We start from the raw sequence: 12,977 nt of genomic DNA, 5'->3' as shown, positions 1-12,977 counted from the left end.
ATTCATATTATATTCCATTTCTGTCAATAGATCCCCCTAAATGTTACACACTGGTCCTTTAATAGCACTTTTAGAAAAAAGCTAAATAACTTTACTTCACAGCACTGTAAGCAAGATTGAAAAAAAGGCTGTCTAAATGCTGAATGTTTGATGTAGGCAAGAACAGACATTTTTTATTTAAAGTTATCCACTGTGGGTAGTGAAAGATCTGTTTTCAGATGTTTAAAATGTTGGTCATTGTGCATGTGAGGCCCAAATAAAACATGAACACATGTCTGTGAGGAAAGGTCAGGGAAATAACTTGCCTATACTGCCAATACTTATAAAGTTTTTCAATCTCTCTTTCTTCAATCACAGCTGTAGCACCATAATCCAGGCCTACAGTGGGACATGTACTTCTATGATTAATAAAAACATCATATTAAAAGTAAGAATATAATCCATGTTTCTTTTCCAGTGTCCAGTATGTGGCACTAAAGCTCTTAACCTTCCCGGTTTCAGGTCTCCCTTTCATCTTGGTCCTTATACGACCTCCACTCTGTGTTTCGTCTCTTAACTCACGTCTATCTGTTAAAAGATTTAACTCTTGTATTATATAACACTGACAAGTAATGGGAAGCTGCAGAACAGCGCACACTCTGCTGTGGAAAGTGAATAATGACATCGCTTACAGACTTTCAACAACCTCCTTTTTCTTTTGCTCTCACACACACAGGAAATGGAGCTTGTGGTCTATTGCTGACGATGTCTTTGACATTTTAAAGTAGAACTTTCAATTCTCCAATCGTGTCTACTGTGTTTCTTTCAACAAATCAGAGCAAACTGCATTTACAAATGGCATTCACGTCTTAAAGAGGAAGCATCCACGTTCTACTTTACATTTCTGGCAGCAGCTTCTACTCTCAGTGGCACCAAACAGCAGAATGACCCATGTTATTACAAAAACACACTCTTGTACACCGTTAAGTATTTTGCCAGTTTTTGAGATCGATGTTTTTGTTTTCCCACGGGTAATAGAATCTAAAACAGACATCGTTTTTCTAACTCACAGTAACAAAATGTTCCTTATCTCTGGAGTTACGGAAACAACATGTGACTTTTATACATTTAAACACTCTACACGCCTAATTTTCAATTGTGTAGTCCCGAGTGGCAGCGAGAGATAACAGTTTGAATTTCTCAAAAGTTCGAATAGCTTCATTACTCAAGAATGATGTAATATGGTGTTGTTAAACTCTCAGAAATAAATTCCCTCTATTTTAGTGTCTGATAAGGCTGGCTATGCAAAAATCCCCATGGCAGCATTTGTAGCTGTTAGTGAGAGCAGCCCTCTACAGACTGAGCACTCAGACTCTAATGTTGGGAAAGTATTCTGCTGTTGAAGTTTCCGTTCATCACTTGGAACCTGGATCTGAGAACAGGCAGGATATAAGCTGAAAATTTGAAAATAATTACGTTGAGAACACTCAGATATAACTGGCAGCAACATTCAATAGATGTAGATACATAAAAACAAATGCATAGTTTTCTTATATTATTAAAAAAAGATTAAAGATTTATTGTATATTTTGTGCAATTTCAAAATAATTACAGCTACTCTAATCAATATTTTTACATTAACAATGTAAAGTGAAACTGGTGACTAGCGACGAACCCACAGATAACTCAGATTCAAGTGAGTTGGGTGTTGTGTCCATTGACGGCTGTTTCCCCCGGCTGAAGAAATAGCCGACCAACAGGAGATAGGTGGGATTAAGAAAGGGGACGTCATTGGCCTACATACATAGAGCTACCTAGCCACATCTATGATAAATATTGACAGAAAAGTGGCGACGGAATTGGCACAAGCATGTATGAGATTAATGCAGTTATACAGGCTATTGTAGGTTGATTCACAGACGTGCACACAGTAACCTATTTTTTTAGTATTTTCATCCGACAGCTAACATGCATGCGCGTAATCATGTTTAGAATAAACACTACTGACAGATGTACACTTTGTACTTGCATCAAATCCTTGATGGAGGATATTCAAACCTACAATAAGCTCAGCTGCTGCTGACTCAAAACTGCAAAACTGAAAAGAACAAGAATTGGTCCAAACCGAGTAAGAGTCTGGACCGTGTACGGTCAGTCTGCAAATTTGTGGCTAAATTGTTCCACAGATAGTCAGTGTTTATCATGTCTATAATGTTAAATCCAGTGACGTTTTTCTTAAATGTACTGCAGTAGCATATCACAACAAGCTATGTATGAAAAAATAAGAGAGGAGCAATTGCGCCGGTGAGTGTAACCGCTGACATCCCCTCCTACTACTACTACTGGACAACTGGCTATATGTCCAGCCTATTTTTAGTTGAGTAGTTTAAAGTGAAGAAATATGCACCATTAATTTGCTATGGCCAGTTATGTTCAGCAACTCTTCTTAACTTTGGTGAAGGCACGCAGTCAGGGCAGGATACTACAGTAGAAAACCATAAATAGTTGAGTCATCAACAGCATTTCTCAGTGGATTTGTCATCTATGAAGTTTAAAAAACAATTTTTTTCGCAAAAATGCGGGCTAACTTTGTAGGAACTCCAAATCAAGTTGGAAATGGTCTTTTTAATGGTTTGGCCTATGATGCTGTGATACAGTGCATGGTTTCTGGGACTCTTTGGGTCGAGGAATTCATAAATGATGCTGTTTTAATGTTTCATAGATGACAAATCCACTGAAAAACTGGCCTCCACTCTCCACTGTCACAGAATTGCTGGAGATGACCCAAATATATGTTTCCTTACCAAGTTTTTCATACTTGAACACAAAAGAATAATGCATCCACAGGTACTTGAACTTTGTAAAACTATTTATCAGAGATTATTTAAAAAAGGTAAAATGATATTTCCACTGTGTCTCTCAATGTGCCAGAAGGTGGGGTTGCATTCCCCTCAGCACCCCCCTCCCCCAGGACTACAGGACGTCCGCTACAGCCCTAATTTATGAGTTAGATTAATAAACGGGGTGCATTTTCATGTGACAGAGTGTCTTGCCCGGTGCAGTTCTAATTCACTTTGAGACAAGTTGCAGATTGAAGGGTTCTTTCAGGACACACTCGTGGCAGATGAGTCCTAATGCACGGGGAGTGGATGAGCAGCTGTGTGCCATACAGGACAGAGGAGGAGGATAAAGGGAGGGGAAGCAGGTGGGGCGGACGGGGTGGAGGAGGAGACGTCTGCCAGGAGGGCTGGCTTGGCTCTACATCGGAGGGAACAGAAGGAAGAAAGAAAGTCTCTCAGGCATTCCTCATTCCTCTCTACCAATTTATCTGTCTCTGCCTTTTCCTCTTTCCCGTTTTCACACCGCATCTGGACTCACTCTGTCTTTTTTTCCCTTTTCAACACCACTGCTGGATTCCTCACATTGCCTTTCTTTCTCCTTCCTGTCCAGGCTCTATATGTCCTCCAGTCCCTTCATCCTTTTCTTTCATTCTTTTCATGGTTCTGTATCTCTCCTCGGCACCTTCTTTCCACTTTTCGCCTCTTTGTGTGTGTTTTAACCATCTTTTCCCAGGGAAAGAGCTTGGCGTGAGATCTGTGCCAGTGCAGTCTAGATTGTGCCACCCTACCAAGAGAGTGGGTGTCAAACACAGACATCGGCACAGCTTGCCAGGGAGATGGCACCGCATTGAAGCCAATGGCTGCAGAGAGACACGAATATATGTCTGCTGCCACCCACTCAACCAAGACCTGATCCCTTTGGTTCACTTCAATCTGAAGGAATAACTCTATTTCACATCCAACCATCTGATGTTCTGTCCTCATTTCTGCCACAATAACACAGCAGGAGATGGTCAGACTTGGTTGGTCAACTTGTCTGTTAAGTGATGACATCATATACTGTAGGCACTACCGCCCGCAATACAGCAAACTACAATGCTTTTGTGTCACACTATAACCTCCTCATTGCATAGTTAAGTAGCATATGTAATGTTACAGTTACGTAGTGAGGATCAACAGTAGAGGGTGGATCCCTCAGCTGCTCATTTATGCTGCAGGTGTACTTTAGCTTATAGCAGATACAATGCACCAGTATTAGCATATAAACTGGCCAATAAGTTCTATAAGATTGCAGTATAGAGATGCCAAAGGTGTGTCTGAGGTCATAACATTGACACCATTACATAGTTTATCCACCAGAGAGCACTGACAAGTTGTTTTCAACTGTGAAATGTCCCGCTCAGTACATATCTTGGTCACAATTCTTTAAAAACGAACTTGAGAAACTATTGTTAGAACATTTATTTCTGCCGTGACTCTGGGTCGCCATTGTAACCCTTTGCACCTGCGGTGAATCCAGACCGACTGCAGCTGCCATCCTTTGCAAAGGAGCAAGCTGGACACTTTAAGCCTACAGGTAGGGAGTATTTCATATTTAAAAGCGAGGCTGGTTCAAAGCATGGGCACAAGAGGGCAATGCCCCACCAACGCCAACTATCCTCCCTTCACCCCAAAGTTAGAAAATTAAAAGTATTTTATGTTGCCATCATCGATTCAATCATAAAAATGCCACATCTAATTAATATGTTTTACTAATATCCGATTGGTTGGTTTGGCCCTATAAAACAGAGACGCAGTGAGAGAGCAGCATCACTTTTCTGATCAGCTTTCCATAAGCGTCCAGCTGGCTAATTTATTATAATACATTTTACAACCACTATCCTCTGCTTCAAAACAACGAGAGCATGATTATAGAGAAACATCAGTCCCGCTCTATATGAATGTGTGTGAGCGTTCAGTTGAGAGGTTGTGTCCTGCTGATAGAGAGCGGAGAGATGCAGTGTTTGACGAATATTAGCAAAAGAATTGATGTCAAACAGAATTGCAGCAACTTGACGATTGTGCAGTAAGCATTAAAAAGTCCACTACAAACACTGCATTTTCCATATACGCCACACACACAAAAACACGCACTAAAACAGCCTCAGCCTCACACTGCCATTTTTATAGCTTAAAATGTTCAAGAACGCTTTTGTATTTTTTGCCATTGACCAATTATACAAACTAATGTCAGATGCCCCAAATCATGTTTAAAATAGTTATAAAATTCATAGTTATAAAATATGATGTAATGGAACTTCCTGCAGTAATATACAGTATATGATCAAGTATATGTTTTCCCACATCATATCTGTATATCGACAGAGAAGAAAAGGGAAAGTGAAGGTGACAATAAATAAATAAAAAGTAATAAATAAGTTCTAATAAGTTCTAATCTGATAATACCAAGAATAGGAGTGGTTTTAAATGTTAATAGCTATTTGCACACTGTGTGGGCGAAAAATTCACAAGAAGCCTAATTCTAGTCTACTATAATTCATGACATTTACAATCAGGTAGGCAAACTCGTTAAAATATGCAATAATTAGTGTCTGTTTTTATGCCTCCCACGTACAAGTACTGACATTAATACTGCTGGTTGTCCTATCACCAGATATTTGTCACATGTAGGCTTGTAAATTAATCTCAAAATGCCCAAAAAAAACTGTGAATATTATATTCACAATAATTAAGATCAGTGTTTTATGATGGAATAGTGGCATTAGCGCCAGAGGCCAACACATTTTTCGACTACTTTTTCCCACTGGCTGGCTACTCCGTATCCTTGTGGAAAGCCCTGCACTTGATTATTGTTCAGTACTAAAGAACACACATATTAACACTAGTCCAACATCTCTTACTGCCCCCCCCCACCCTCCCCCCATTCAAAGCAGTCTAGAGCTGCGCCTGCTTAAAAGATAGATTGAGTGGAATATTCCTTTAAGTCATCTCTGCTCAGCTTCTACCTGTGTGCGGAGCCGCTGTGCGCAGAGACGGCGTTTTATTCATAGCTCGCTCTTTTTGATTCTATATCGAGCCTTATTGTGGAAAGCGACCAAAGAGCTCGCTCACAAACAAGAATACCGCCGAAAACACGAAAGGTATCTCAAAGTAAAAATACATACATTAGTTCCCTTATTAGCAGCCAAAATTCACAGCATGTTTTGAAACAGTCAGAGGCAACGTGTTAAATGTCAGCGTTGCGGTTCAGGAGTTTGTGTGACAACAAACGAGTAGAAAACTTAGAGAAAGAGGTGCGAAGGATGAAAGAGAAGACGACGTGAATGACAAGGGAGAGGTGAGAGACTTAAGACATAAGATGGGTGAGAAAGTGTTTGGGAAGAACTTTACGCCAACACAGAAAAACACGGGGAGGTGAAAGTGATGCAATAAAGACAAAGGATCTTGAAGCAGCAGGTGCTGCTGATGTACGTCTTGTGAACTCTGTTCGTTGTGAAAAAGGCTTTTTAGCAACACCGTGATCAACTCATTTAGAAACAGATCAAGCGAGTGCAAGTCTTGTGACTGATGTAACTTCTTTTCAGTTCTGAAAGAGGTCACCACAGAGTCAAAACAAAAGCACTGGGAGTCAAAGGCGGCGGTCAAAAAGTATTTTTTTGCCGAGGAAGGTTCCTAGCCGAGTGAAATGACCCGGAAGTAGAAGCCATGATAAGAGCTGTTTGGATTCTCTAAATGCTAAGGAAGGGTGCTTCAATGCTTCCTTTATTATCTCCTTTAGCGTAGGATACACCCGGGGCATCCTTTATGAAAGGAAAGGAGATAATGACATCCCACAATTCCTTGCGTCCGCAACATTTAAAGTGACGCACCATTCTGCCGTTATGCCGATTATATGTATTTTCATACAGTCATATACTAATTGGGATTCATGTTGATTAAGTATGAGTGGACCGTGACAATCATTTCGTTTCCTTTGTTTTTATTTATTTATTTATTTCGAACATGTAACAAATATCTAAGTAAAAACCCAAAAAAGAATAACGAATAAAATGAAAAGTAAACGTATAGCAAACTGTCAATAAACAATTAATCAACATAATAAATAAATCATGTCCGAAAAGGAGTGGGAAGAAGTACAGCCTACACACCCTTCTCCATAACTCAAACAATTAAATCAATATTTATCATATATTCCTTTTTGAATTTCAATTCCAGCCTTGGTAATGAAGTGATATTTTTCACCGGTTGTCCACATTAGGTAAGATCATCCTTTATTATATGTTGATGTGGAGTGTTACAGTAGCAGAAGGACCTGCGGTATCTCACACCGTGGGTGAAGGCGCCTGTCACTGAAAGAGCTATTTAACAACGCAGTTTCACCACGGCAGACCTGCGTCATAACATCTGCCACCGTCGCATCATAATTACGGAGCCTAGCGTAAGTGCAGTCAAATTCTCTTAACACCACGCTTGTCTTTTCCTTGGAATTTTCCGTCACATCTTTCCTTGACATCATGACGTTTTCCATCGAGGGTCAAGGAAAAGTGGTTAGGAAAAGACATTAGGACCGCTGCCAAAGTCATTGACAGAAAAGGAAGTGGAGCCGAACATTTTTAACCAGCAACAACAATATCCAAGTTGATGAACTCGTACAGAAGTGAAAAAAGACATAAATCATACTGTATTCATGAGATATATTTGAATATTTTATCTTACAACCACTTGCAGAAGCTTAGTTGGCAACAAACTCCAAAGATAAATGCATCATCGGAACCATTATCAGCACATGGACGAGGCAGCGACCATCCGTTAGTATTATAATTTCCACCCCGAGGTCTCCTCACCGACCCAGAATGAACGCCTCGTCCCATCCCAAGAGAAATCATGAATGCTAGGTGCACACTCCAACACACACTCAATATGCACTCAGAAAGATTACAGCCAGCACCCCAACACACACACACACACACACACACACACACCAGGCGGCACCCCTCCTGACCCCCTCAATCCCGGTGGAAGCTCCCCGAGATCAGCGGCGCGACCGCGGGGTGGCGAGTGGCCCGGGCCGGTGTGACGACCCCGCTCTGACAGAGTGTCAATACAAAGCAATTTACAAGCGCATGAAAAATCGACCCTCGATAACAGGCAATTTCTCTGCTCCGCTGCCTCAAGAGGCGTGACCCGCCTCGCGAAAGTGAGGGAGGAAGAGGGGGTGTGTGTGGAAAGAAGACAAAGAGGAGGAAGAAGAGGAAGAGGAGAAGAGGGGTGATCATGGTCCAGTGGATGTGATTACAGCCTGCTGCGCTGTAAAGGGGGGGGGGGGGGCAGGGTGGGAGGCACAGAAATTGAACAGTAATAGGGCAGGGAGGGGAATTGGCGCGAGCGATTGTAATAGTGATGTGAGGAGCAGAGAAATCACTGTGATGAATGTGATAGTTGGATTCCACATGTGGGAGGAAAAAAGAGAGATGGATCAGACAGGAGGGAGTTTAGAAACTCAGAAATTATGCATGACTTACGAGGAGAAGAAGAAATCCGCATACGAGTAAGAAGAGTTAGGACAAAGTAGAGTCTCGGAAAGAGAAAGAAAGAAAAACGGTGGACTGGGGGGAAGAGTTGTTGCCGTTGCTGATGAAATGTGGACTGTGTGTGTGTGTGTGTGTTTGTGTGTGTGTGGACTGGAGGCCACAGGTGAGGACAGAGATAATGACCTCATTCCTCTTCTCTTTTGCCGAGACACTTTCTTCCACACCACTCTATTCATCAAGCCCTCTATCCGTCTCTCCATCCCCCGCTCCCTCTCTTTTCCTCTAATTCTCCCTCCTCTCTGTCGAAGAAGCCAGAGGTCACACCTTCATCCAAACAGACAGGAACACACACACACACACAAAGGAGGAAGTGCAGCGGTATGTGTCTGTGAAATGTGTGTGTGTCTGCTTGTCACAGGAAAAACACGCTGCGTGGAGGCAGATGTCACGGACTTAAATAGAAAAATAATTTCTATTAAAACAACACTTCATCGGGAGTTCACCTGTGTCGCGATCAAAAGCTGCCTCGGTGCCATTCAGTGACGGGAGAGGTCGTGTAAAAATTAAGCGCCGTCAGCCTAAATAAAGGTTTTGGACAAAGAAAGATGACTTTTCAACTTTTTAAAGTTTCCTTTTCAACTAAAATTAATGAGATTCTTCAGGAGAGGAGCTGTTGTCATATTAATTCCAGGTTTCTTTGTTATGCTTCTCTTTACATTGAAAGACCTGAAGATTGGTTGTGAACTTGCTACTCTATACGTGTGTCTTTATGTGTGTGTATATGAGATTGTGTATTTTTATGCATATACTTGTACAAGTATATACCTGTGCTGACATGATGTAAATTAATAGAATTTATTCAGTTTAACGTGAAATTTACAGATACAGCATTTCAACTGTTTCAAGTAGGGATCAGACCAATCCGACTTTTTCAGTCCCGATACTGATGGCGATATCGGTGCCGATACCCACGGGCTTCGGATATCATCCGATACCGAGTACCGATCCGATACCAGTGTTTAATTAATGAGCTGTATGCCTCACTGTGTGGAAGTGACTGGGATCATTCTTTTACGTGTAAGGCGACATCAGGCTCGACCTAAAAATTACTTTCCCAACTTTGTAAAACAAATTCTAACAAATAAATACATTTAGTGAATTGTTATTAAAATAAATTGTACACCAACAACTTGGTAAAAAGATCTTCAAAATTGACAGGAATTCAAATTCCAGTATATAATGTATATAGTATATGACCATAAAATCAAACTTAATAGATCCAGCTATTTGAGTCAGTATCTGCCCGATTTTGTTTTCTGTCTTCACCTGCAGCCGGTGGTAGATCCAGCAATGAAAAAAGAATTACCAACAGCTCTGCACAGTCACAATCAATGGCTGAAGCCTTTGCACTCTGTCTGATCTATGACTGTGTACGTATAGGTAGAGAGTGAGGGATTAATACACCTGCTAGTGCTGAATCACAGTATATCACACCATGCAGGTAGTACTTCACTGTAATCATCTCGAGGCTGTGTGGCTGGTTTTCAGTTTACAAGATTAAATAAAACTTTGTCCTTCAAAGTCAAGATCATTTTTAAGGTACATCTTTGTTTTTCACATAACTTGTTTGCTTGCCGGTTAAGAATTTCTAACTGCAACCGCTGTGAAAATCTAAAAAAGTATTTACCAAATAGTACACAAGTATTTAAATCAAATATAGCATCCAGAATGTATTGTAAAGTACTGGATCAGTGCTGAATGGAATTACTTTAAATTGTTGGTTGTTGAATGTATCTATCTCTGTATATCACACACGAGAGACATGTGAGAGATGTGAGGAGAGTCACGCTGCCACATGAGCAGAGAAGAGGAGCTGCTATGGGAGTCGGGATGTACAAGCAGGGAGCGAGTGTAAAAACAATTGCGTCAAAGTACGCTTGTGCACGCCTAGACACTGACGGTTATAATTTCATCTATAGATGGCACTTTTGCAGCCTATGCATACAACATGAGTTCAGTAGTGTGTTGTTGTACTCACCTGTCTGAATACCATCATGTGAGTCTTAAGCACTGCGAAGTCCTCCTCAATCTGCTCTAGGTTCAACTTCTCAGCCTCTCTGGTCCCACTGAGCTCCTGAAATTCAAAAAGTTTTGAGCTGAATGAGGCTCTGCAGTCTCCAGAAATCACCGCTGGTCAATCAGCAAATTGGAGAGAAGATGAGGGAAAAATGCAAAAGAATAATAATAAAAAATGTACAATAATATATATATTATACATATATACATATATACATATGTATATATATATATACATATGTATATATGTATATATATATATATCAGCAAATTGGAGAGAAGATGAGGGAAAAATACAAAAATTAATAATAATACAAAAAATTTAAAATAATAATTAAAAAAATAAATAGATTATATATTTATTTTCATTTATATATACAGTATATATATATATATATATATATATATATATATAAAAATAGAATTATTATCATTAGTAGTAGAAATAGTAGTATTAATAATAATAATATTTAATACATATAGTTTATTAATATATACTATTTGCTATGCCATGTTTTATTTCATTTTATTTTATTTAGTTATTTTTCTAATATTTGCCACAATATTATCAATGGGTTTTTAACATCTTGCAAAAGGGGGATCTCAGCCATAAGCTAACGCTGTTTGAGGGCCTTGGCATGGAAGAGTTTAGTAACCACTGAATTAGCTAGCTAGTTAACTCTTTACTGTTAGTTACCTAGCAACAGACTAGCTGAGTGCTAAGTCAAAGTCATTGCTAATTGCTAGCTCAACAGCATTGACCTGGTAGCTAAACAGGTTATTAGTTATAACCAGCAATCAGTCATCATGTATTAACATCACTTGTTGTCAGCTTACCTGCTGCCTTCACACCATTTCCTTTCAGTAACGCAAATAAAAAATAATCTATTTCTCCGCGTTATCATCGTGAAGTTAATGGTTCCAATTACAGCAAGTTTAAAACTGGACCCAGTTTCTGCTCTGCAGTATAGAGAGCACAGATAGCTGCAATAAAAAGTGAGCAGGAATGAGAGTAAGTGAGCGTCTCTGTTCAAACAGCCTGTTTGGAATGACATCTGTATTTTCTGAGGACAGTCTGTTGTATTATTGCAGAGAAGAGAGAAATGAGCACCGTGTGAGAATTTCACTGAAACAAAACCCAGACTGAAACGTCTTTAGTCATTGAGACGAGAGACATAAAACAAAATCAGGTGCCAAAATGAACACAGCTTCCAGTATTTCAAACATCCCTTTCCATTTGTTTTATCAGTAAGGAGCAGTGACCTTCTGCCCATTGGAGCTGTTCTGTAAAACACGTCCCTCACACAAACTCACCAGGAGTTAGCTCGTCGCCGTGCGTATCAGAGGTCTTTGCTCTGATCACAAGCTGCGGGACTTATTATTAAGTCATACTCTGGTCTAGCTGGGATGGGAAAGTGTGTTTGAGTTTCCTGCCCACCTGCCTTGCTATGCACCCCCCACTGAACAAAGACCCCCTGCGTGGCACACCTGCGGTATCCTCATAAAAGCTCCCTGACTTAAATATTCAGTGTGTGGGAGTGAGTGCAACAGAGAGAGAGACTTTGGCCTGTATTGTTTCCTCTGCACATCGTCTCTGCTCGCTCGCATCTCAGAAGACAAAAGAGCAGAGGGAAGGAAAGGCACTTGAGGAGCTAATAATGTGCAGCCTCGTCTGTGCACCAACTCTGTGAATCTTTTGAAAAGTCGTCTAAACTAAAAGAATACTAAAGATCAAAACTCAAGTAAAGACTAAAGCTGCAAGCAGCGATGAACGGGCCCTCGCACCTTCCCGCACATCGGGGGGTACTGGCGGGACGCTGGTTGACGCGACCGTGCATTTCCGCGATCATTGGATTCTGTGCGCACGAGTGAAGGTACAGTAAGTGTCCACAGACTCCGTCTTTTCCACACTTCCCATTCATTGTCTATGTAAGCAGCGGTGCAATACAATCTCGTGCAAATTTGCAAATCAAGGGTGTCCGCCACAACTTGCCGCCTCTGGAAACTTTTAAACCCAGCGTTGTCGATCCAAAATAAAGACTGATTCAGCAACTGCATGGTTAATTTCTCGCCTCAAATGTTTTCAGAAACACATTTCGATGAACTGTTTTCGTGAAATAAGAGAAGAAAGTTTCCAAACGAGCCGCCATATTGTTTACAGTTTTAAAGCTGGGAGCAGCAGCCCACAGGCGAAAGCGTTCGTCCAATCAGGTGCCTAGTGCCTTGTGTCTAGTAGCAGCCCATCAAGCGTCCGATGCTGGATGCGAGGCGATCCCTCGGGATAAAAAACGCCCCTGTGGACACGTACCATTACACGTTATTACTGCGTGGAGTGCATGGCATTGGAAGAGACACATTGCAAATTGTGTACCACTTCCTGTGTCCACCATGTGGCACTAGAGAACACACAGCAAACGCACTATATCAAGTGTAGACCACACAATGTAAATTTCATATAAATCTAAGGATGTTTGTCGTAACGCTGACTTCCTGTTGCCAGTAGGGGGCGTTACGATTATGAGTCAATATTGTCATGTAGATGTCCTCAGGC

General features: G+C 40.8%; 1 long non-coding RNA gene across 1 annotated transcript in view; it reads right to left on the bottom strand.

The window, feature by feature from the left end:
• The window catches only part of LOC119487126, a 97,005-nt gene extending 85,142 nt beyond the window's left edge, over positions 1-11,863 (bottom strand). The window contains exons 1-3 of the long non-coding RNA XR_005206654.1: positions 11,741-11,863; positions 11,264-11,410; positions 10,389-10,484 (exon numbers count right to left, since the gene is read on the bottom strand). This is a non-coding gene — a long non-coding RNA (uncharacterized LOC119487126). The remainder of the gene's footprint in view (positions 1-10,388; positions 10,485-11,263; positions 11,411-11,740) is intronic.
• Between the last annotated feature and the right edge of the window lie 1,114 nt (positions 11,864-12,977).

Source organism: Sebastes umbrosus, chromosome 1 (assembly GCF_015220745.1).
Source record: "Sebastes umbrosus isolate fSebUmb1 chromosome 1, fSebUmb1.pri, whole genome shotgun sequence".
NCBI classification, from domain to species: Eukaryota; Metazoa; Chordata; class Actinopteri; order Perciformes; family Sebastidae; genus Sebastes; species Sebastes umbrosus.
This window is presented reverse-complemented; position numbering and strand designations above follow the sequence as displayed.